This window comes from Delphinus delphis, chromosome 7 (genome assembly GCF_949987515.2).
Source record: "Delphinus delphis chromosome 7, mDelDel1.2, whole genome shotgun sequence".
NCBI lineage: Eukaryota > Metazoa > Chordata > Mammalia > Artiodactyla > Delphinidae > Delphinus > Delphinus delphis.
The window spans coordinates 8,070,672-8,093,857 of record NC_082689.1 but is presented as its reverse complement, the minus strand read 5'-3'; the positions used below and the strand labels follow the sequence as shown (position 1 = coordinate 8,093,857).

The 23,186-nt window shown below is 40.5% G+C and overlaps 1 protein-coding gene and 1 long non-coding RNA gene across 2 annotated transcripts in view; one reads left to right on the top strand and one right to left on the bottom strand.

Moving 5' to 3' along the window:
* Nucleotides 1–1,735: 1,735 nt before the first annotated feature.
* Nucleotides 1,736–16,154, bottom strand: LOC132427950 (uncharacterized). Its single transcript, XR_009520038.1, has 4 exons — nucleotides 15,804–16,154; nucleotides 12,539–12,587; nucleotides 8,086–8,149; nucleotides 1,736–1,971 (listed from the first exon to the last, which is right to left on the bottom strand). It is a non-coding gene; the product is annotated as an uncharacterized lncRNA (long non-coding RNA).
* A 62-nt stretch (nucleotides 16,155–16,216) lies between these two features.
* The window catches only part of DIS3L2 (DIS3 like 3'-5' exoribonuclease 2), a 373,782-nt gene continuing 366,812 nt past the window's right edge, over nucleotides 16,217–23,186 (top strand). Inside the window, exon 1 of the mRNA XM_060015926.1 lies at nucleotides 16,217–16,278. The gene's annotated coding sequence lies outside the window, so the exon portion shown is untranslated. The remainder of the gene's footprint in view (nucleotides 16,279–23,186) is intronic.

Genomic DNA, 23,186 nt, shown 5'->3' with positions numbered 1-23,186 from the left:
AAACAGGCACTGCTTACATTTCAGTTTGTACCCTTCCACATATTTTTCTGTGTATATATACACATAAAGATGCAGATATTTTAATAATAAAATGCTTTTGAACCATAACACTGTTTTGTCGCCTCTTTTTCCACTTAACCACAATTCTTGAGCACGTTCTACGTGGCTGGTCCTGTCCTGAGCACTTGGATTGACTCATGTAATTCTCCTATCCTCTTAATTCCACGTAAATATATATAGGTGTATGTCATCATTTTCTATGGCATTTTAATGTATGGAGGTCTCAGTTTACTTAGTCACTTTCTTAGTGTTGGATTTGTACGTTGTTTCCATATTTTTACCATTATAGATGCAAGAATATGACCACAGATGAGCTTAGATCTTGCAGTATATTGTGATTATCTTAACGGGGCCAGAGAATCAGACCCCAACCCAGTAGGCTGGAGGAAATACCCAGGTGCAGGGGCAGGAAGTGAAGAATGGGGAGGGTGGTGGAAAGATATCCTCTCTCTGAAGCTGATGGTTGGGTCAGTGGGGCCTGGCTTTGCTGTAAGGAGAGGCCGGGGCCAGTTCTGGAGAGGGGTGATGACTGCCCTTGGCCAAATGGAAGCAGGGGCTTCCAGTGAGTGACCCTGGCCTGGGGCTGGGCCTGCAGTGGCTGTTACGTTGCTGTCTGTGCCGTGCTGTCAGTCCAGTCACCGGCAACTTCAGGCAGCCTGGCCTTTGCTCTGCTGGGGAAATTAGGAGGAGCCAGTCCTATGTTCTGGATTACGCAGTCAAAGGAAACTGTGTCCCTTCCCTCAAGGCCAGATCGGGGTAACGGGAGTGTTACTAGGTCAAAAAACATCCATTTAAAAAGGTTTCTGATACCTATTGACCAACTTCTCTCCAAAAAGTTGTATATACTTACACTCTTCCCACCAGCAGTGTGAAAAGCCCTTTTCAGAACTCTCCCCAACACTGGGTGTTACAATCTTTTGCACCTTTGTTCATCTGGTGGTTAAGGATAGACCATCCCAGGAGTTTTGCTGTGGTGGTGGCAAGTGTGGTTTTCTTTTTCCTTTCTTCTTCTTTAAATCTTCCCTCGGCTACAGGTAACGTTGAACATCCTCTCATGAAGTCACTGGCCATTTGCAAAGTTTGGTCAATTTCCACTTCATATCCATTGCTCATTTTCCTACTGGAGTATTCTTTTACTCCTAACTGACTTGTAATGGCTTTTTATATATCAGGAACATTATGCCTTTGCTTCTCACATGTCAAAATGCTGTTTCTCAGTTTCTGCATTGACTTTTAAATACATGTGAATACCATATGGAAGTCTCAGATTTTTATATAGTCAAATCCATCATATTTTTTAAATGGTTTCTAGCTTTGGTGTCATTTTTAGAAAGGTCTATCTTTTCACCTCCCAAGATTAAATAAACATCACTCTTTTCCCTAGTACTTTTATGGAGTTTTGTATGTGTTGGTTTATGTGTACGTTTTTACTTCTAACCCATCTGGAATTTATTAAGGTGTGAGGTAGGGATCCAGCTTTATTTTTTAATATGGAAAATTTTAATGCAGGTGTTACCAATCGCCTACTACAATCATTTAAAAATTCCAAATAAAACATAAAACATCTAACTTTAGACAATTATTATTTCTTGATGAAACCTCCAGGCTAGTGTTATTTACAGAACACACTGCTAGACCCAGTAATTAAAATTTTTGAATTCCTTTATTAAGTTGTTTAGCTACAAGCCTGTCATCAGTTGAGAAAACTTTGTCCAGAAAGCATGATGTTTTAAAATTACTGACGTTTAGCCATCTCTTCCTGGCAGTACTTAGGTAGCAGCTCTCACCATTTACTAAGTCCATACTAACTCATGGCAGTCAGTCCACGTCACAGGAGGATGTGTAACTTTTCACTTTCTCTAGTGCAGTATTCTGTGGGTCGCAGTTGGGAGCGGTGAGCATCCAGCTTCTCTAAAAGAGACATCAAGTCATTAAAGTATAACTTAAAGACAAAGGAGGGCAGAATCCAACCGTTTTACTCCGCTTGAGATTATATCTGATCAATGTCTCTGTAACCAAAACAGCCTGGTTTGGGGACTTGCGGGTTAAGGAGCAAACTCCAGATCTGTGTGAGGAACTGGGCTCCTCTCTGAGCAACTGGGTTTAGATTCTGCCCCTGGAGCCGAAGCCAAGGAGACAGCATTAGTGAAGGGTGACAAACAATCGTATGCACCTGAAATCTCTTCACGGAGTGATGAAGAATACGAGAGGGCTCAGAGTGGCCAATTCACAGAGAACCTGACTGCTCACAGCGGTCCAACTTTGGGTCACAGTGTACATTTGCTCTGCAACACTGACATGCAAGAAATGCTACATTTTTGGGACTTCCCTGGTGGTGCAGTGGTTAAGAATCTGCCTGCCAATGAAGGGGACACAGGCTCGAGCCCTGGTCTGGGAAGATCCCACATGCCGTGGAGCAACTAAGCCTGTGCACCACAACTACTGAGCCTGCGCTCTAGAGCGCACGAGCCACAACTACTGAGCCCGTGCGCCACAACTACTAAGTCTGTGCTCTAGAGCCCATGCTCCACAACAAGAGAAACCACTGCAATGAGAAGCCCACGCACCACAATGAAGAGTAGCCCCCACTCGCCACAACTAGAGAAAGCCCACGCGCAGCATCGAAGACCCAACACAGCCAAAAATAAATAAATAAATTATAAAAAAAGAGGGAAGTTAAAAAAAAAAAAGAAATGGTACATTTTTCTATTTTTCTAATGTGACTCAATCTTCAGTTATTCTACTGATAGGATGGTCTATTTCATCATTTTTAGGAGTCACTTGTCTGCCCAAGCATCCTGGGGTGAGGGGCATTGGAGTCAGGTTCACGGCAACTCAGAGGGTTTAACTGGGAGAATTTAGTGAGGGGACTATTCACGATAAAGGGATTAATAGGGGATAGTGACGGAGAGCTGGAACATGAAAGAGGGGCCTTTCAATAGTACTTGTAACCAGAGAAAGCAGTCACTGCCAGAACATGGCCGAGCAGGGCAGAGAATGAAGAGAATGGATTTGGGAGGTGAGACGGTAAGTGGAGAACAACCAGCACGAGGACTTACAGGAGTCCTGAAAGCAACCCCCAGCCTGAGGTCACACTGGGGTTTCTGTGCCCCAGTGTAGGGAATTGAGTCTTCCCAGGCAGGAGCTCACTCCCATCTCTGGTCATCCAAGCCTGCTGGCACCACGGGTGGGACCAGGGGGGTTGGTTGTGTGTGAACAGGAAAGGCTGTGCTGCCTTGGGCTGCTGGTGCTTTCCCTGGACACCCTGGCAACATGGAGAGGCAGCCTCTCCCTTCCCTTCTCATCTAAGGACCCCCGTGGGAGTGTTAATCTCCAAGGTGGCAGCAGAGGTGGCAGAAATCAGGCACTAGTATAGGGACTTTGTTTCAGAGGCACTGCTGGGGCTCTCCCTGTGGCTGGAGCTGCAGTTGCACCGTGACCAGGAGAGCCAGGGACCTCGGGCGTTTGGGCTACAGGGCTGGAGGCACCAAAGCTAGTGAGTGAGGCTGAGGATGGGAGTGGAGATGGGTGGGGCCCTGAAGTGGTTAAGTCTTTTGTCCCTGAGGGACTGTCGGGATTTCTGCTTCCCCAGCAGGCAGCTGGAGGAGCTCCAGGAGGACAGATTCAGGGACATATCCAAGCACTACAGGAGGACCTGACATATTAGGGGAGGTTTCACCTACGAATCAACTGGCCTTCCTGCTGGCAAGGCAGGGAGGTCCCAAAGCCAGGGTAATGTGGCCATGAATGTACGTGTGATCTTACTTGCCTGCCAAGCAGGCGAAGCCTATGGCTTTCCCATTACGTTGGTTTTGGTATGGTGAAAAATAATTGATGCTTCTTAGGGAAATAGGAATGGATTCATGAAGTCCATAAACTTACCTCCATAACATTGAAATTGAACAAAACCTGGAGATGTAATTGCCTTTTGAAAATTCACCTTATCTGGCGGAGAGCTTTGAGTTTAGCTAATCACAAGAAACCTCCTTTTTATGATATTGTCCCTATGAAAAACAGAGCTTCTCTCCAAATTTTTTATTGTAAGTCAATGCCTTGGACAAGTTTACATCCCTGGAAAGGATAAATTCACTTGACATTTTGAAAAGTGTTCCAGACGCAAAAAATCTTCTCATTCTTCAGTGACTCTAACACGAAATTATAGAAATATTACAGGCATACACCTCAGAGATACTGTGGGTTTGGTTCCAGAGCACTATAATAAAGTGAATATTGTAATAAAGCTAGTCAAATGAATTTTTTGATTTCCCAGTGCACATAAAAGTTATGTTTATTCTATACTGTATTCTATTAACTGTGCAATAGCATTATTTCTAATAAAATGTATATACCTTAATTTTAAAATAGTTTAATGCTAAAAAATGCTAAGCGTCATCTGAGCCTTCAGTGAGTTATAGTAGTGACATCAAAGATCACTGAACACAGACCCATATAATACAACAATAATGAAAAAGTTAGTGATACTGTGACACCAAAATGTGGCAGAGAAACACGAAGTTAGCAAATGCTATTGGAAAAATGGTGCCAATAGACTTGCTTGGTGCAGGGTTGCCACAAAACTTTAATTTGTAAAAAATGCAGTATCTGTGAAGCACAATAAAGTGAGGCCTAATAAAGTGAGGTGTGCTTGTATGTACTTTTTAATTTTGACACATTATACTTCAAAAAATTATAATCATTAAGTTTTTCTCCCACCAGTTTAAACTTTTACTGTTCTCATGCTGAATTCTCATACATACTTATGTAAAGTTTTGGACTCTGTTTTATTGCTTTGCCTGCTTACTCCTGACCATATTGTTTTATTCACTGTGGTTTAAAAATATGTTCTAATATCTAGTAGGGCCTATCAGTCCCAAGATACTCTTCTTTTTCAGGAAATTCTTTATTCTTCTTCTATATTTATCTTCCAGAAGAACTTTAGAAAAATTTACCCAAGTCCACCAAATATCCTGCTATGATTTTATGGCATTTTCTTGAATTTACATATAAACTTAAGGCAATTTAACATCTTTTCAATATTTAGTTTTCCTATCCAGGGACAAGTTGTGCTTTTCCATTTTCCATAGCTTTAAAGTTTTCTCATATAGGTCTTACACATCTTTATTAAGTTATTCTTGATTTTTTTATAGTTTTTGTGGCCATAACAAATGGGATTTAAAAAACAATGTTTTCTTGCTGTGGATTTTAAAAATTATGTTTTATTATCAGTTATTGCTGACATAAATAAAACTATTAATGTTTACGTGTTAATTTAAAATTTGGACTAATAACTAAATATTCTTATTGTATTAATAGTTTTTCACTATTTTCTTGGTATTTTTTTTGGTTGTTTTTTTGGAGGGTTGATATATGGTCATACCTTTTTTTTTAATATTTAAAATTTTATTTTATTTATTTTTTTACACAGCAGGTTCTTATTAGTCATCAATGTTATACACATCAGTGTATATATGTCAATCCCAATCGCCCAATTCATCACACCACCACACCACCACCACCACCCTGCAATATCTTGACGTATAATGATAATATAGTCTCCTGTTTTCCAATTCTTATTATTGGGTTTAGTGAAGTGATCATTTACAGGAAATATAAAAGTGGCCCCATACAAAATACATTTTAAAAAATAAAAATAAAATACCCTCCTATATGACAATAATAACCCATCAGCAAATACATCTAAAAAGCCCAATAATAATAGCCATATCAAAAATTAAACATAATTTAATGTTATGGGATATGAAGGAACACTGGACTACATGGAGAGTTGTATCACGTGTCCCCATAAGAAGATTTAGTATAATAAAGATGTTAATTCTGCCCTAAGTTCTGCATAAGTTTAACATGATTCCAAACAAAATCTCAGTATCTTTGTGATTGCTGAAAAATTGATTCCAAATTTTCTCAGGAACCATAAATTTATGAAAATAATCAAAAAGTTTTTTAAGAAGAAAAGTCTTAAGGCATAAATGTCCTCCTAGATACAAAAGTGTGTTATAAATTCTAATGAAGGATGTGTTACTGGTAAAGGACTAGATGGGTTGAAAAAAATAGAACAGGGGGTTCTGAGATGGACCAAATTTATAGAGGCAGGTCTCAACTATCTGGATCGGACAAATAGATTTAAAGCAATAATAATAGTGCATTGCTAAAAATTCCCATATATGAACTGGATAAAACAGGCACATATAAAGAAGGCATCTGTTATACCGAACAGCCAGGTAACCATGGATACCTCCTGCTGCTGCCCCGGTGACTCCCTGCTCACCTCGCCAGTCTTACCGGTCACAGCACCTGGCTGTGAAGATGGACCCTTTGGGGCTCCCCCACAGCCAGTTGCAAGAGAAAGATCTAAAGATCTAAAGACTTAGATCCTGGGAGGCCTTTCTGGGGATGTACTGGGTACACGAGGCCATGGGATTTTCAGCTGAGATTTCACTAAGAACCCAGTTCTGGGTGGAGCTAGTCCAGCTCCTCTGATCCAGATAAAGTGTATCTATACTGTGCCTGGAGAGAAGGGAGGTAGGGTGGGCCCTCTGGGGCCTGGCTGCCTACACCTCCAGACATTGGGCTGGTGGGGAGACCTAGCTGGGGTTGGGGGGAAAGCTCTCAGCTTCCTCCAGAGGATGACTGGTATGGAGACAACCTGGTCACCTCACAGGTAGCAGTTCCCTTGTGCAGAAGAAACCAAAGGCAGGAATGGAGGGAGAGACTGGCCTCCAGGCTGCAACTCCCCCAAACGCACCAGCTTCCCTGCCTTGGTCTCTTCCAAGAAGCCCTCCATCTTCCGAAGGTGCCCCTCCCCAGAGTGTGTTTCCTTAGTGTGTTCAGTGACACAGTGAGAACACTTTGTTAAAAAATAAACCCACTGGCAATTCCCTGGCGGTCCAGTGGTTAGGACTCGGCAATTTCACTGCCAGGGCCCGGGTTCAATCCCTGGTTGGGGAGCTAAGATCCTGCAAGCTGAGAGGTACAGCCAGAAAATAAATAAATTAATAAATAAAATAAACCCACGTCTGGATATGGGTATTTTCAGACTAAAAACTTGCTCTTCTCTGCAGACAGATGGCATAGCTGGTAGGGAAGATGTTGACCAGTATTTTCAAACAGAGTTCAGTGACTGTTTTTCTTCAAGAAGAACAAAACTATGACACCTGAATAAGGTGAGTGAGTTCATTGTCTATCTTTTCTCCCCATGGTTGAACACATGCCATCCATAATGTTGAGACAAAAGTGCAAACGTTTTTACAGCATCTGACAAGATAACACTGGTGAATGTGATGTTTGAGGATTTAGTTAAAAATCCTCATGGAAAGTATGAGGCAGTGGAAAGCCCCAGGCTTCCACCTCATGGCTGTCTGCAGGGCCTGGCCCTGTGGGCAGACCTCCTTGCAGTGGGAGGAGAGAACATGAAAGATTCTAGGTTGGCAGCCACAAAAATTGCCTGATCCAAAGCGGGGGAAACAAGAAGGGGGAACTAAGATGCAGACCTAAGAGGGGTGCTTGAACAGAGCTCTTGAGGACATGAAATCTGGCTTCACAGTGGTATGCACAGCACCCAGGCTTCTGCCAGTTACCTTATATATATCCGCTCAATGATGCATGAGGTGATTATCTTTATCCTCATTTCACAGATGAGGAAACTGAGACTTGACCAAGTGGTCTGCCCAAGGCCATGGCTGTCGGTGGTGGAGATGGGATTCAAATCTCTCTGAACACTGTACCTGGTTGTCTTCACACAGAGCAGGCACCATGAAAATGTCAATTGGATGGACAGATGGATGGATGATAGATATTGGGATGGAGGAAACTGGTAACAGACAGGGGAACTGGGTGCTGTTGGACAGGGATGGGGGGAGATTTATTCACTGGCTACTCTTTGGTATCTCTTGAATTTTGCACTAGATGAATGTATTACTTTGCAAAATAAATACAGAAAAATAACAAGGGTTTATATCTCCCAAGCAGAATAAAAGGCCGCTTTTGAAAGATTAAGAATCAGCTTACCTTCAGTTTTCATTTTTTTCCAAAATATTCTAATCAGCAAGATGCCCTGGGTGCTGTTCCGTTCCTGTAAATTAAAAATAAATGAGACAGGGACTTCCCTGGTGGCGCAGTGGTTAAGAATCTGCCTGCCAATGCAGGGGACACGGGTTCGATCCCTGGTCCGGGAAGATCCCACATGCCGTGGAGCAGCTAAGCCTGTGCGCCACAACTACTGAGGCTGTGCTCTAGAGCCCGTGAGCCACAACTACTGAGCCCACGTGCTGCAACTGCTGAAGCCCGCGTGCCTACAGCTCATGCTCCACAACAAGAGGAGCCACTGCAATAAGAAGCCTGTGCACCGCAGCAAAGAGTAGCCCCACCCCGCTCGCCGCAACCGGAGAGAGCCCACACACAGCAAAGAGGACCCAACACAGCCAAAAATAAATAAATTAAATAAATAAATTAAAAAAATAAATAAATGAGAAAAAATGGACAGGAAATTGTTTATAGCAAGAATGACAGAAAATGGTTAATATTACACTTTAATAAGAGATTTTACAAGTTACTTGGATTGAAGGTCTTAATAGAGAATTGGATGAAGTCATGAAAAAAATATACTCAGAAGAAAATACATTTATAGTATCCAAGATAAGCCTCTAATAAGTAAAAATTAAATTGTTTATTATAACAAGTATTGGAAATAACCTATGAATCTAACAATATGCTGTAATTCTAGTCAAATAACTAATGGAAAATTCACGTGGGATATTACACATTTATTTAAATTGATGCTATAGAATTGTATTTGTTGACATGTTATGTGAATATTTTCAAGTTTTTGAAGTGAAAGAGTAACAAAACAATGTTAAAGTATATTCTACTGGAGGACTCACTTTTCAATTTCAAAACTTACTACAAAGCTACAGTAATCATGAAAATGTGGCACTGGTATAAAAGTAGACAAATCAATGGAATAGAATTGAGAGTCCAGAAATAAACCCATATATCTACGGTTAATTGATTTTGACAAGGATGCTAAGATCACTAAATGGGAAAAGAATAGTGTTTTGAAGATTGGGACAACTGGCTAACCACATTCAAAAGAGTGAAGTTAGACCCCTACCTCACACCACATACAAAAATTTATTCAAAATGGATCAAAGATCTAAACGTAAGTGCTAAAAGTATAAAACTCTCATAAGAAAACATAGGTATACATCTTCATGACCTTGTATCAGGCAACAGTTTCTTAGATATGATACGTAAAGGACTAGCAACCGAAGGAAAAATAGATAATTTGGACTTCACCAAGCTTAAAACTTTTTTCATCAAAGGACATTATTAAGATAGTGAAAAGACAACACACCAAATGAGAGAAAATATTTGTAAATCATTTTATTTGATAAGAGCCTAGAATCCAGAATACATAAAGAATTCTTACAACCCAGCAATAAAAAGACAAATAACCCAAGTAAAAAAATGAGCAAAGGACGTGAATGGAAATTTCTCCGAAGAAGATATGCATATGGTCAATAAATATCATCACTAGCCATTAGGGAAATGCAAATTAAAACTACAATAAGATGCCACTTTACTAGATACTACTCCACTAGAATGGCTATATTTAAAAAATGGAAAATAACAAATGTTGTCAAAGTTGTGGAGAAATTGGAGCCCTCATACATTGTTGGTGGAAATGTAAAATGGCACTGTTATGATATGACCCAGCACATATGACCAGGCACTTTTACAACTATATATATACCTAAAAGAATTGAAAACATATGTTCATGCAAAAACTTGTACTTGAATGTTCATAGCAGCATTATTCACAATAGCCAAAAAGTGGAAAGAACCCAAAAGACCAGCAACTGATGAACAGATAAACAAAATGTGACATATATGTTATATATATGAATATTATTTAACCATAAAAAGGAATGAATTAGTGACTCACGTTACAACGTGGATGAATCTTGAAAACATTATGCTAAGACAAAGAAGCCAGTCATAAGGGGTCATGTATTGTATGATTCCTTTTATATAAAATGTCCAGAATAGGGAAATCCATAGAAACAGAAAGTAGATTGGTGATTGCCTAGGGCTGGAAGGTTGGGAGGGAAATGGGGAGTGCTAATGGTATGGGATTTCTTTATGGTGTGGTGAAAATGTTTTAAAATTTATTGTGGTGATGACTGTACAACATTGTGACTATACTATAAACCACTAAATTGTGTACTTTAAAATGGTGAATTTTATGTTATGTGAATTATACTTCAGTTTAAAAATTTTTTAAAAGTATATTCCAATCCAAATCCAAATGTATGCCTACCTACCCATGTATGTATGTCTGTATGTATATATGTATGTACTACGTATCCAACTACCTACCAATCTACAATCTATCTAACTTTAGGTAGTGGAACTACTCATAAATTTTTAGTTACTTCTTCATGTGAACATTTATAATTTGTATAACAAAGAAAAAAATAAAAGAAAACCCTAAAATAAACATGGAAAATACTAAGATACAATTTGTAAAAGAAGGGATGTAAAAGAGCTGCACAGTATACAACTCTGCAACATAAGAATATGGTACCAGTAATAGAATAAAATGAAAATACATGTGCAAAAGTGGTAAAATTATGTATGAGGCAAAAACTTTAAAACTTTTTTGTATTGTAATCTTTATCTTTACAGGTAGGCAGGAAGTGGACGTATTTGCCTTACAAAATGAATTGAATTTTTGTTTATTTACTTGCTGTTGAAAATGTTAATGACAACAATATCAAGTCTAGGTGCTTTTTTCAAAAAATTCACTCAGTCATTCTACAAATCTTCATTGAATAGGTTTTCTATATTTCTTATGAACCTTCCCTTTTGCTAATCTTTTCCTGTTGTTCTGAATTTTCTTCTTGTGTTGGTTTTATTCAAAATTGTTAATTCCTTTTAATTTTAAAATTTATTTGATTTTAGCTTTGAATCGTATTTCCTAATAACTGAAACATTTTTATGTTTATATAGTCTTTAGATTTTTGTTTCTCTTGTATTTTCTTGGGTATTTAATTTGCTATACTAGCAGTCTGTAAATATTATATTAGTTCATTTTTAATCTGTTTTGCATATTAAGCAGATATTCTCTTATCTAATTAATTTATTTGATTTCATATTTGTTACTGTTCCTTTTAAAATTTGTTATATCTTTAAAAAAAATTTAGGTGTAGATTTAGTTGATAATTTTTCCCTTTTTCTTGTTACCATAAGCATGAAAGATACCAGAGTTCCTTCAATACAGCTTTAACTGTGTACCCGTATCTCTTTTTTGTTTGTCTTTAACATAACATCCCCATATTTGGTGTTGCCTTTTCAACTTAATCGTTCCATCACAGAACCTTCTTCTATTCTTGCCTGGTCATGTGCATATAGGTGATGTACTGGCTTTCTCTCCAATTTTATCATATGGAAGTCTGAGGAAGTATGTGTAAAATCTTTGCTTTGCTATTGTGAATATCTTTAGCTTCAAAATTGCAATTAATTTTTGTGAAAGCTTAATGTACATTTGAGAAAGCTCTCTATTTCTCAATTTTCCCTTTTTGGATCAGTTCCTTTAATCACCCTTTTGTAGAAGAGAAACGGAGGCCCCTGAGGTGTAGGGACTTGCTGACAATCCCTCAGTGGGGCTGGGTTAGAGCCTGTGTTTGGGGCCAATGAATGGAGTATTGTGGAGAGTTTATGCCAGCAAGCTCCAACAGCACCCTTCTTTGCTGGTGCCCCATTCTGTGGAAAAGCTAAAGAGCAGGACTGCCTTAGGCCAAACAGATTGTTTTGTTGGCACTTTCCCTGCAGCCTTCCTGCTGCACACAGCATTATACTAGCCTGCTGTCCTTGGGCTTTTCTTTGGCTTTGCCTGAAGAAGGGGTTCTTTCCTAGGATGCTAGCTTCTCATGTAAACAGTCCTCCAGTGGGTCCTGCCACTGGTGTTCAGGGCATGCCCAGATATGCAGGAATCCTGGGATGAATGTAACTTATTCAGTCAAGCTGGGACCTACTATTCTTGCTTTTGTGTAAGCATGATTTATCTGAGCCAGGCTTTTAAATTATTCTATCTCCCTTTTCTTTAAAAAACAAGATTCATAGGTGTGGATTTTGTCTTTTTAATCCAGTCTATGATTCTGTTTTTTAAATAGGAGAATTTAGTCCATTTACACGTAATCTTATAATTGTTCTAACTGTGTTACTCTGTATTTTTCTCAGTTAATAAAATTCTTTGTTTTCTCTTTAATATAGGATTTCTATTGGACGCTGTGTTTTTTGATTCATTTAAGTGAGATCAAATGTAACAATTTCCTAGTGTTTTACTATATTTTCATTTATCCAACAAAAAGTAGACTGCACACATTTCTTTATATCTGTTCTAATTCAAAACTGTTCTTTCTTATAAATAGATTCTGAATTATTTTTGTCATTCTCTTACCTTCTTCAAGTCCTCCTAGGTCAAATCCTTTTGGTCTGATTTTGGCATTCTGAAAAGTTAAATATTTAAAAATACAGTTGTCACATTTAACGGCAACTATACATTATATCATTGTTCTTCAGACTAGGGTATGCATATCTGTGGAGATGGGCTATACAGTGCATAAAATTATCAGTTCTCCCTTCATTGAAATTTTGCTACCCTCCCCTCCAATAAGAGCACGTGTGTGTGCATGTGCGCGCGCACACACACACACACACACACACACACAGCCCCTAAGGAAGGTGTATACCTGAGTAGCCATAATTCTACTGGGTGATTCTGTTTCCCTTGCTTAGCTGATTGGCTCCAGCAGACCCCTAACCCAATTCATAGGCTGGCCCTGAGCCAATCAATCAGATGTTTTCTCTCTAGAACTCTAGAATGCAGAGACTCAATCAGGGTTGGGCGTTGGAAAAGGAGAAACAGACTCTTCACTGAAATTATTCCCCACCCCCACCCCATACATGAGTCCTTGGAGGAGTACTGATATCTGAAAACAAATATTGAGGTTTGGTTAAGAAGAGAAAGTGCCAAAGAGAACTTTGGTAGGCTACAGAAGGCCCTACAGATCTAGGGCCTTCCAAAGTCACACCCCCAGGCCAGCAAGCACTCTTTCACTTGAGTTGTTGGAATTTGTTCAATTCTACCTTAGGTTTTTCTTTAACCTATTTAATAGTCCTTTCATTATGTTGTACTTCCTTTAAGGCAAAATTAGCATGTGAAAGGCAATCAAAACATGTTGTTGAATGAATTTATTTCATCTTATCTCCTTGAAGTTTTTGTGCTGTTTGGTCATTACACTGTTCACACACACACACACTGCCTTTATCACCTTGCTTCATCTTTGAGGTTGTAATACTTCTTACTGAACCCGAGTTGCTTGGTTATCTGCTCTTTTCACCGTAACTGGTGGCAGTGGAATTGGGTGGGGGGAATGACACAGTCTACAGGACTTGTTCTTGGACTGGGCTGTTTAGGGTGAGAGTGTGGTGATGGGGGACAGTGGAGTCAAGGGTGACTCCTGGGTGTCTGGCTTTGTGACTGGGTGGATGTTAGTACCCAGGAAGCTCAAGTTGGAGATGGTGGTGGTTAGGAATCAGCGTTGGTATGGAAAGCTCTGGGGCAACCAAAACTTAGATTTCAGACACAGTTCCTCCTAATGCCAAAATGGAATTCTCCTGGAGGCAGCAGGTGGCTCAATTCCTATAAGAACAGGGCATGGTAACTCCGGTCCTCCACTCATATCTTGGGTTTTGGGGGCATTCCTCAGTCATTAATTGGCATCCGTCATCCAGAGACCAGTCAGACAAAGCACATCACCTGGAAACTTCCATGCCCATACCACCCTTGAAGTACAGAGTTCACCCACAATTCCCTGCAGTTCTCTAAGAATATGCCCTTCATAGCAATGATAAATTTCTATTTCTTGAGGCACCATTGAAATGTCCCAGAAGCCTAGCCAAGGTGAGCCTAATGCATCACCTTGGCCCTTCAGCAGAACACAGTTCTTTAGAATATTTGCTACATTCAAGGCTGCCAGGAGAACGTGGGGTAGGCTTTATCTGTTATACTTCATGTATTTGGGGTTTCCTTTTTCTAGGTTACAAGTTAATTTTGTCCCTTCTGTTCCCAAAACAGTTAACTTCCCTTTACCAAATTGTAATCATTTTCTGGTCCTGCCTTGTTGATGTTACTCCTAGGCCCCTTTGGCTGATATGCCGGGTGTTCTAAACTCTTCAGCCACACATTTTGAATTTCATGGTTCCCTTCCATGGATGTATGGTCACATCCATTGTGGATGGATTTATTAGGCTCTCAGAGAAGAATAATATTTCTCTTTTGGGGGGAGCTTATTGTAATACTTGTGATAATGGAAATGGACTGGAATTATGGAGATATGCTTGTGGGGCAAGCCTCTCATCCCAACTCACTCCAGCATGTGCCACGGTTATCCTTTGGCCCATGTGAGGAAGTGTAGGGCCCACTTCACTTAGAGGACACGGGGATATGTCCACCTAGCCCTGCAGTGTTCACACTGGCTGACACTGCACTTTCTGCCAGCAGTCCAATCTCAGTGGGATCTCTCTGTTCAATTTATGTACAAAAATTGTCCTTCCTCTTCTATTCCTGTTTCTAACTATTTTTGGCTTTATCTCCCATTTCTGGCCCTGAAAGCCCAGCTACTATGTTTTCAATCCTTTGTCCTTTTCTTCTTCTGGATCTTCCCATCTCTGGCTCTATTGGGCTCTCTCCCATCCATTGAATTCCTGGACCTCTACCACCCTCTGCTTCCTGTCCTTGCTGAGTTTCTTCCACTCTTTACAGTTTGAATAGACAAGTTTTGCCTACATCACAGTTTTGCTGAGGGTTTGGAAGGGACCTGTGTGAACATTAAAAACCAGAGGCCCATGGGTTCTTTTATTCTTTAGGCAAACATTGACTGAGGCCTTTGAATGTGGCAGGCACTGTAGATGCAAGGTTAAATAACAAATATTTTCCACCTTCAAGGAGATTGGTTATTAGTTGAGGAATCCTGAAATTTGCAAGTACTGTGACAGTGCTTTTGAAAACATTAAGGCATTCAGGAACAATTTAGTGTATCTCTTTCCCTTGTTTCAACAAGGAAAATATGGTGGTAGACTCCTTCACTATACAGATTCAAGCCACTGACAACTTTGACAACCTAATCCTGAATCTTGATTTTTCTATGGTCACCACTGGGCTCTGGATCCCCATGGCATTTTACACTGGTGATCACCTCCTTACTGAAATTCTTCTGCTGTCTCCTCAGCAGCCTTTCAAACAAACATTCTGCCTGCTCTTTGGGTGTTCCTCTTCCTTAGTTCACAGCTACCATATTGATGTTTTCTAGGTTCCATCCTTAACCATTCTCTCCTCTCTACACACTTCCCTGGGCAGGGCGTACAGACCTTTCAGTGGGTTTCTCAGTCGAGCCTACAGTCTTCCCTGGAACACTCTTCCCTACACTTTTAACTTGGTTGAGGTCTCCACCATCAGCTTTTCCCCACCTGAGCCTGGGTAGGCCTCCAGGGCAGGCTCCCCTAGCTTCCTTCACTTGCGCATCCCAATACTATATGCAGGATACTGCCTGCCTGCCCTCCCACCTAGCCTATCCGTTCGGAGGGCAGGACCATGCCTGGGTTGCCCCCCTCAGTATCCCGGGGCCAGCCCTGCACCTAGCCCTGAGCAGGTGCTCACTAACCAGGTGTGGAGAAAATCCAAGGATGAGTAAAACCTTGTCACAGGAGAGGACCGGCGTGGCTACACCCATAAGCTAGAAGTTTGGGGCAGGCGTCGCCGGCTGGGTGAGAGGCGGCCCGGCGGGTCACAGCACTGAGGATTGGGGCTGGGGGCATTCAGGAGCAGGGGCGGGAGGGCTCCCGCCAGCGGCTGGCCCCTGAGCAGGGGACCGGGCAGCAACAGCCATCGGTTACAGCCAGTCGTCTCCGCGAGGCCAGGCCATAGCAGTTGGGAGTGCCCTCCGCCTGGCCCTGCCCTGCTCCGGCCGCCGCAGCGCAAGTACAACAGACCACCGCCTCCGCCGCGCACTCACCCCGCGCCTCGCTTTTGGCCCCCCCCGGCCACCGTTGCCTCCATAACTCTGCGACCGTGACCCGGAAGAGCATTCTCCTTAGCAACTGCGGGACGGCGGCGGCGCTTGCCTCCCGGGAGACAAGGTGAGGCCTCCCCGTCCCCTCCTCGCGCGCCCCACCTCGATCCCTCCCCAGGAGCGACCCCGGGTCTGGCCTTCGAGGCCTCCGTATCGCTTCGGGGGCACCTGCGCCGGCGGCCCCGGGCGAGTGCCCTCTGCCTCTGGAATCGCTCCCCGGCCCTGGCGTCGCCCCTGCCCACCCCACGCTCCTAGCCCACCCGGTCTCCCAGGCCCGTCTCCTCGCCCCCGAGCCCCGCCGGCCCTCCCTTGTAGCCTAGTATGGGGTCCTGGGAGGAGAAGCAGAGTTAAACAGGGCCTATTGCTGTAGAGAGAACGCTTCCCGAGGTTCGGGTCACCTGTGGACGCGTTCTTATGGGTCCGGATACAGATGTTTGGGGTTGACAGGGATGGGGCGCCTTAGGATCCTTGAACAGCAGCCACTTTATTGTAATACTTGGTGTTTGCCTGCCGCTTGGCGCTTTACAAACTGGTATACTTTATTTGCTTCGTTGATCGTGGAGATTCATTTAATCCAGCGTTTTGAACTGATCCTTTAACTGGGAATTAGCTTTCCAGTTTTTAGTGCGTTTAGTATTTTGTAAGTTGGATTTTGTGTCTACAGAAGGAGCTCTCCTTGGGACTGAGTAGGTTTGGGAAGAATTTCAAGTGAAATTTGCTACGTTGAGTAGGGGCAGGTGTTGTTAATATCTTTGATTTACATTTGAAAACAGGTTCAACGCAATTCTGTTAAAATCCCAGCAGGCTTTTTTTCCCCCAGAAATTGACAAAGTAAAATTTATATGAAAATACAAGAGACTGAAAACCTCCCTTAACTGAGTTTGAAGAAGTGGGACTAAGGAAACTCTAAGCCTTATTTGAACATTGTTGGATAACTACATTATAATTAATCCAATGACAGTGGAGCTAAAACTGAGACATATGAACAGTTTTCGAAAATGACATTATATGGGACTAAAATATAGGAGTTTATGTATCAAAATCCATTATTCAAAACAGTATAATTTCATTTCAGCTCAATAAGTATTTATTAAGTACTTACAGTGCTCAGCAATTGCTTAGAGACATAGAAGAGCCAGAGAAATTTATACAGGCATCTGAATTGATTTTTTCTGTGAGAGTTGAATAGGGATTTTAGGCTCAATTGCTTTGGGCATCCTCCAAAGACTCATTTGTGAAGATGCACAAACTCTTAAGCAGACATTCTGTGATATTTTATTGCTTTCTTACAGGTTTGGTGCCCATTTATTCACTTATTCAACAAGTATTTGAGTGCTTACTTGGTACTAGGCACTGTGTTTAGCATTGGAAATTAGGGAGAGTGAATTCATGCATGACCCTGTCCTCAGCGGATGCAATCAGATTAATCACATGAATGTAAAACTGCAACTGTGACAAGTATTTGAGTTAGGGAAGTCACAGAAGTGACATTTGAACTGAGATCTGAAGGATGCACAGGAAGGGAAGAGTGATCCAGTCGGAAAAAACAGCAAGGGCAAAAAGACCCTGTGATGGCAGGGTTCATGGAGAGGACTGGGGACTTAAGATACAGATCTGTGTATCTCTCAGGAAGGGTGTAGAAGAATCTAGTGAGAGAGGGGGTTGGAGAGGTGGGCCAGAGGGTGCTGGGCCTTGTAAGCAGGTTGAAGAGTTTATCTTTGGAGTAAAGAGAAACCTCTGTACAGTTTTACTTAGAGACTTAGGCTAGATTGTGGGTGGGGATGACACAGTTAGATTGTGTTTGACTAGCCTGCTTTGTATCTTCTGCTATTGCTTAGTGTTTGCATTGTCTTCTCTTTCTTCGTTTTCTCAACATGCTCCTTCAGCTTTATTGCCGTTGAGGGAGACTCCATGTACCATTAGCAACGCACATCTACTTTTTTTTTAATTGGGAAAAAAGGAATTTTAGGGATTAGAATTGGACATTAGAAGTCGAGTTGAAATATTTTTGCCTTAGTATGACTGCTAGGAGACTAATTTCTGTGACTCTTTTTAATTGTGGTTAAAAAATACATAGTATAAAATTTACCCTCTTAACCATTTTTTAAGTGTGCAGTTAACTATATTTACATTGTTGTGTAACATCGCTAGGAGTTTTTCATCTTGCGAAACTAAATTCTGTACAACGGCCTATTTCTCCTTCCCACCAACTCCTGGCAACCACCCTTCTACTTTTTATTTTCATGATTTTGACTACTCTAGATATCTCATATAAGTGAAATCATACAAGGTGTGTCCGTCCATTTGTACTTTCATACTCCTTCTCTGCAATATCCTTCCTTCTCCCATCAGTCAATTCAAATCCTACCAATTCTTTAAGGCCCAGTTCCTCTCCCTTGTCTTTCAACTTGAATTAATAGATCCAGAGTGGAAGAGGCCTTAGAAATTATCCTGTCTTATTCTAGGCGAGAAAATAGAGTCCTGTAGAAGTTTCAGTGATTAGCCCAAGGACAGACATCTTAGTGAGTTGGGGCAGAGTTGGGACTAGAGCTCTGGTCTTTCACCTTCTGGGTGGGTGCCTTTACTGCTTCAGTCTGCTTACATGTTGTGATTTTGTGCTTTATTCGTTAGTTAGACCAGAAGTACCACTGAGGCGCAGAAACTGATTTCCACATCCCCATTCCAATATGTTGAGGCATATTTGATGCCTAGGAAGTATTAGTTGACTAATTGATTGTCTTTAGGACTTTCATTGCCTAGAAGGTGACTCTGCATAAAATTTTGAACTTCATTGATTCAGATCCTTGATTATATTAATCAAATTTACATTGGTCCTTCTGCAGTTGAATGATTCTTTCACTTTTGCCATCAGAGTTGAGATTCTCACTTTTTCCTGTCTTTATTGCATGTATTTGCCCATGGCATATATACTTGGGTTCCCCTGCACATTTTGATGAGGAAGCCATCAGAAATGAAAAAGAACACATTAAACTTTTTAGGTTAGCTGATTTATTTTGAGGCAAAGGTTTATGTTTATTTGTGAGTTTTATTACTGCTAAATGGTTTTGAAAGAGTCATATTTGTACTACATTTTATAGTGTTCATCTCACAATGCTTACAGACTAGTTGATTTTAGGTATTGGACTGGAAATTATTTTGAGGTGGCTCAGTATTTTAAGTACAAAAAAAGTATAACAAAGTGTTTTCTGGTGTGAGGAAGATTTGTAAATTTTTATTTTCAGTTTCCCCATTTATTCCAGACTTTGATTTTCTGTAATGTTGACCAGCCTTATAGGATCAGCCTTATAGGATACAGTGTTTAGAGTATCCTTTTACTGTAACCTTCAAAAAGTTTTTTGTTTTATCTGGGGAGTTTCTGTGGGAAATGAATTCATTTTCATTCAAGTACTACTAAGCACACGTTCAAATCAAAGTGTGGGCCTGCAATAGTTCTGTAAATCCCTCTGCGGTCTGGCTATTAGTGCCATTATTGGTGACGTGAGAGAAACTCAGCCAGAATTCTTGTTATCTTTATTAAACTGAGGGTGGTGGAACTGCACAAGATGCTTGTTTGTGTCATGTAACAGGAGGTAGAAGGATTTGACAGTAAGAACTTTTCAGATAGCATTTTATTTGGAACCACAGAAAGAACTTGATACCCCAGAGTTGCAATTATGTGATTAACTCTCGTGTTGATGCTAGATTTAGTCAAGTTTAGTCAGCCATTAGTCTAAAAAAACTTCTTTCCCAATTTTTAAAAATTGTGATAAAATACACATAATATAGAATTTACCATCGTAACCATTTTTTGGTGCACAGTGCAGTGGTATTAAATACATTCATAGTGTTTTGCGATCATCACCACCATTCATCTCCAAAAACTGAAACTCTATACCCATGAAACCACCATTCTTCCCAGCCTCTGGCAACTACTAGTTTGCTTTCTGTCTCTGTGATTTTGACTACTGTAATTACCTCATATAAGTGGAATCACACAGTATTTGCCTTTTTGTGCATAATGTTCTCAAGGTTCATCCATGTTGTAGCATATGGCAGAATTTCCTTTAAGGCTTGTATGTATATACCACATTTTGCTTATCCATTGATCCATTGATGGACACTTAGGTTGTTTCCACGTTTAGCTGTTGTGAATAATGCAGCTAATGGACATGAGTGTGCAGCCCAACTACTTCTGATTCTTTCTTAAAACCCAGTAATAGCTGCCTCTTGGATGCACTAGTGGTGGCAGACAAGAGATAGTGTTCCCACTAGTAGGAAGGGACTTTCATGTTACACAAAGCACAGTGAAAATGTCTGATGAAATTAGCTGGAGATAAGGGCTAATGAAGAGGTACCTTGCCCTCAGAAAATGCCTTCTAATTAGAAAGTTAAGAGGAAGGGGATTATCATTTATGGAGCCCCTCCTATGTGTTGAGTAATTCACATGTATTATGTCATTAAATATCAGTTGTTGTCCATTGAGAAAGAGGATTCAACTCTTTTACTGGGGAGAATATAGAGGCTCAGGAAGTTTACTTAGGTCATAAGGCAGTAAGTGTTAGAACTAAAGTATGGACCCATGTCTGTCTGATTCCAAAGTCCATATTCCTTCCACCACAACACATTGTGCTACTTCTCTAAATCAGGTTCTGATTTCAGCATGAGTGCTACGTATGAGAACATCGACATCAGTTCTAGAGGAACCATAAGGAAAAGGGCAAGTAATGAAGTAGACTGATACAGTAGGGAGTTACCTGTTCCCTGTGGTTTAAAAAATCCTTCAAATGAAGGACAGTAATTGTTGGGAGTATTTGATAGACTTGAGAGCTTGGGTACCTAAACCAGGAGGAGGCAGGGAGTTATGTAATGCTAATTGAGTAACTTTGCCCTTTAGATTCCTCTGAGGCTTCCTTTAATGAAATTGGATTGTTTCTATCTCCCATTAGGATTTGATGAGGAAGAGGTTTGTAGTGATTGTCTAGGTGCTGAGGGATTTGGGGAGAAGCCCCAAACATTTCTGTTTAACTTCACCTCATTTAGAGAGCGTTTCTCTACATGGGAAATAGTTGCTCCTTTCCCTCTTTGTCTTGGTCAGCTTTAGTTAGTTTTAGAGGATTGAATGTGAAACTGTAGCAGCAGTTATATGAGGGAGGAGATAACAGCACATGGTTGTTTTTGTTTTAATTGTACTTAAAATCAACAATTTACATGGTTTGTTATTCTTTTTAGTTATTTTATGTTTTTTAAATGAAAACATATTTGAATTGTTCATAGAGCTTTTGCTCCAATAAGACATTTGTTTTCTTTATGATTTACTGAATTTTGCCAGTTCAAATCAGTCTTAATAGTTTGGAAGTAAGGATGCCCTATAAATTTTATGACTAAAATATACATTATTAATAGGGAATACTTTTAATGATTGAATTAGGAACCAACTTGTATTGTGAAGCATTATTAGTTATTGGTTAAGACCATATATATATATATATTTTTTGCGGTACGCGGGCGTCTCACTGTTGTGGCCTCCCCTGTTGCGGAGCACAGACACCGCACGCTCAGGCTCAGCGGCCATGGCTCACGGGCCCAGCCACTCTGCGGCATGTGGGATCTTCCCGGACCGGGGCACGAACCCGTGTCCCCTGCATCGGCAGGTGGACTCTCAACCACTTTGCCACCAGGGAAGCCCCAAGACCATATTTTTTAAAAGCTGGATAATTGAGGTGTTGTCAACTTACTATAAATTGTATGTATTAAAAGTATACAATTTATTAAGTTTTGATATATGTATATACTCAAGAGACTATTATCACAAACAAGATAGTGAACATATCCATCACCCTCAAAGCTTTCATTACATCCCTGGCTCCTTGACCCCCATGCCAGACAACCACTGATCTTTCTGTAATTATATATTAATTTTATTTCGTAGAATTTCCTGGAATTTTATATAACTGGAATCATATAGTATATAGTTATGCTTCTTTTACTCAGCATAATTATTTTGATATTTATCCTTTTTTTTTAATGTATCAGTAGTTGATTCCTCTTTAATGCTGAGTAATATTCCTTTGAATGGACGTACCGAAGTTTATTAATACATTCACCTGTTGATGGGTGTATTGGTTGTTTCTAATTTTTAGCTGGTAACAAATGAAGTTGCTATGAAAATTTGTGTACGAGCCTTTGTGTGGATGTATACTGTTATTTCTCTTGGTTAAATACCTAGAAGTAGAATGGCTAGATCATATGGTAGGTATATGCTTAACTTTTAAAGCAACTGTCAAAGTTTTGGAAAGTGGGTGTACTATTTTGCATTCCCACCAGCAAAGTATAAGAGGTCCAGTTCCTCCTCATCCTTGCCAACACTTGGTATGGTCAGTCTTTTTAACTTTAGACTTTCTTATAGATGTATATTGGTACCTCATTAGGATTTTATTTTATTTTTAACATTTATTTTATTTTTTTTGGCTGCACCATGAGGCATGAGGGATTTTAGCGAGCCTGCACCCCCTGCAGTAGAAGCGTGGAGTCTTAACCACTGGACCGCCAGGGAAGTCCCCTGATTTTAAATTGTATTTCCCTAAGGAAGTGATGCTCTTCATCTTTTCATGAACTTGTTTGCTATCCATATAACTTCTTTGGTGAAATGTCTGTTCAGATGTTTTGTCCATTTTTCATTGGGTGTGTTTCCTTATCACTGAATTTTAGAAGTTCTTTGTATATTCTGGATGTATATCCTTTTTCAGGCATAGGATTTGCAAATATTTTCTCCTAGTCTCTTTTTATTCTCTTAATGATGACTTTTGAAGAGCAGTTCTTAATTTTGATGATGTCCAACTTACAATTTTTTCTTTTATGGATTGTGCTTTTCTTGCTTTATCTAAAAAATCTTTGCCTAAGTTAATATCACAATGATATTCTCCTGTGTTCTGGAAGTTTTACTTGTAAATCTATGATCCACTTTGAGTAAATTTT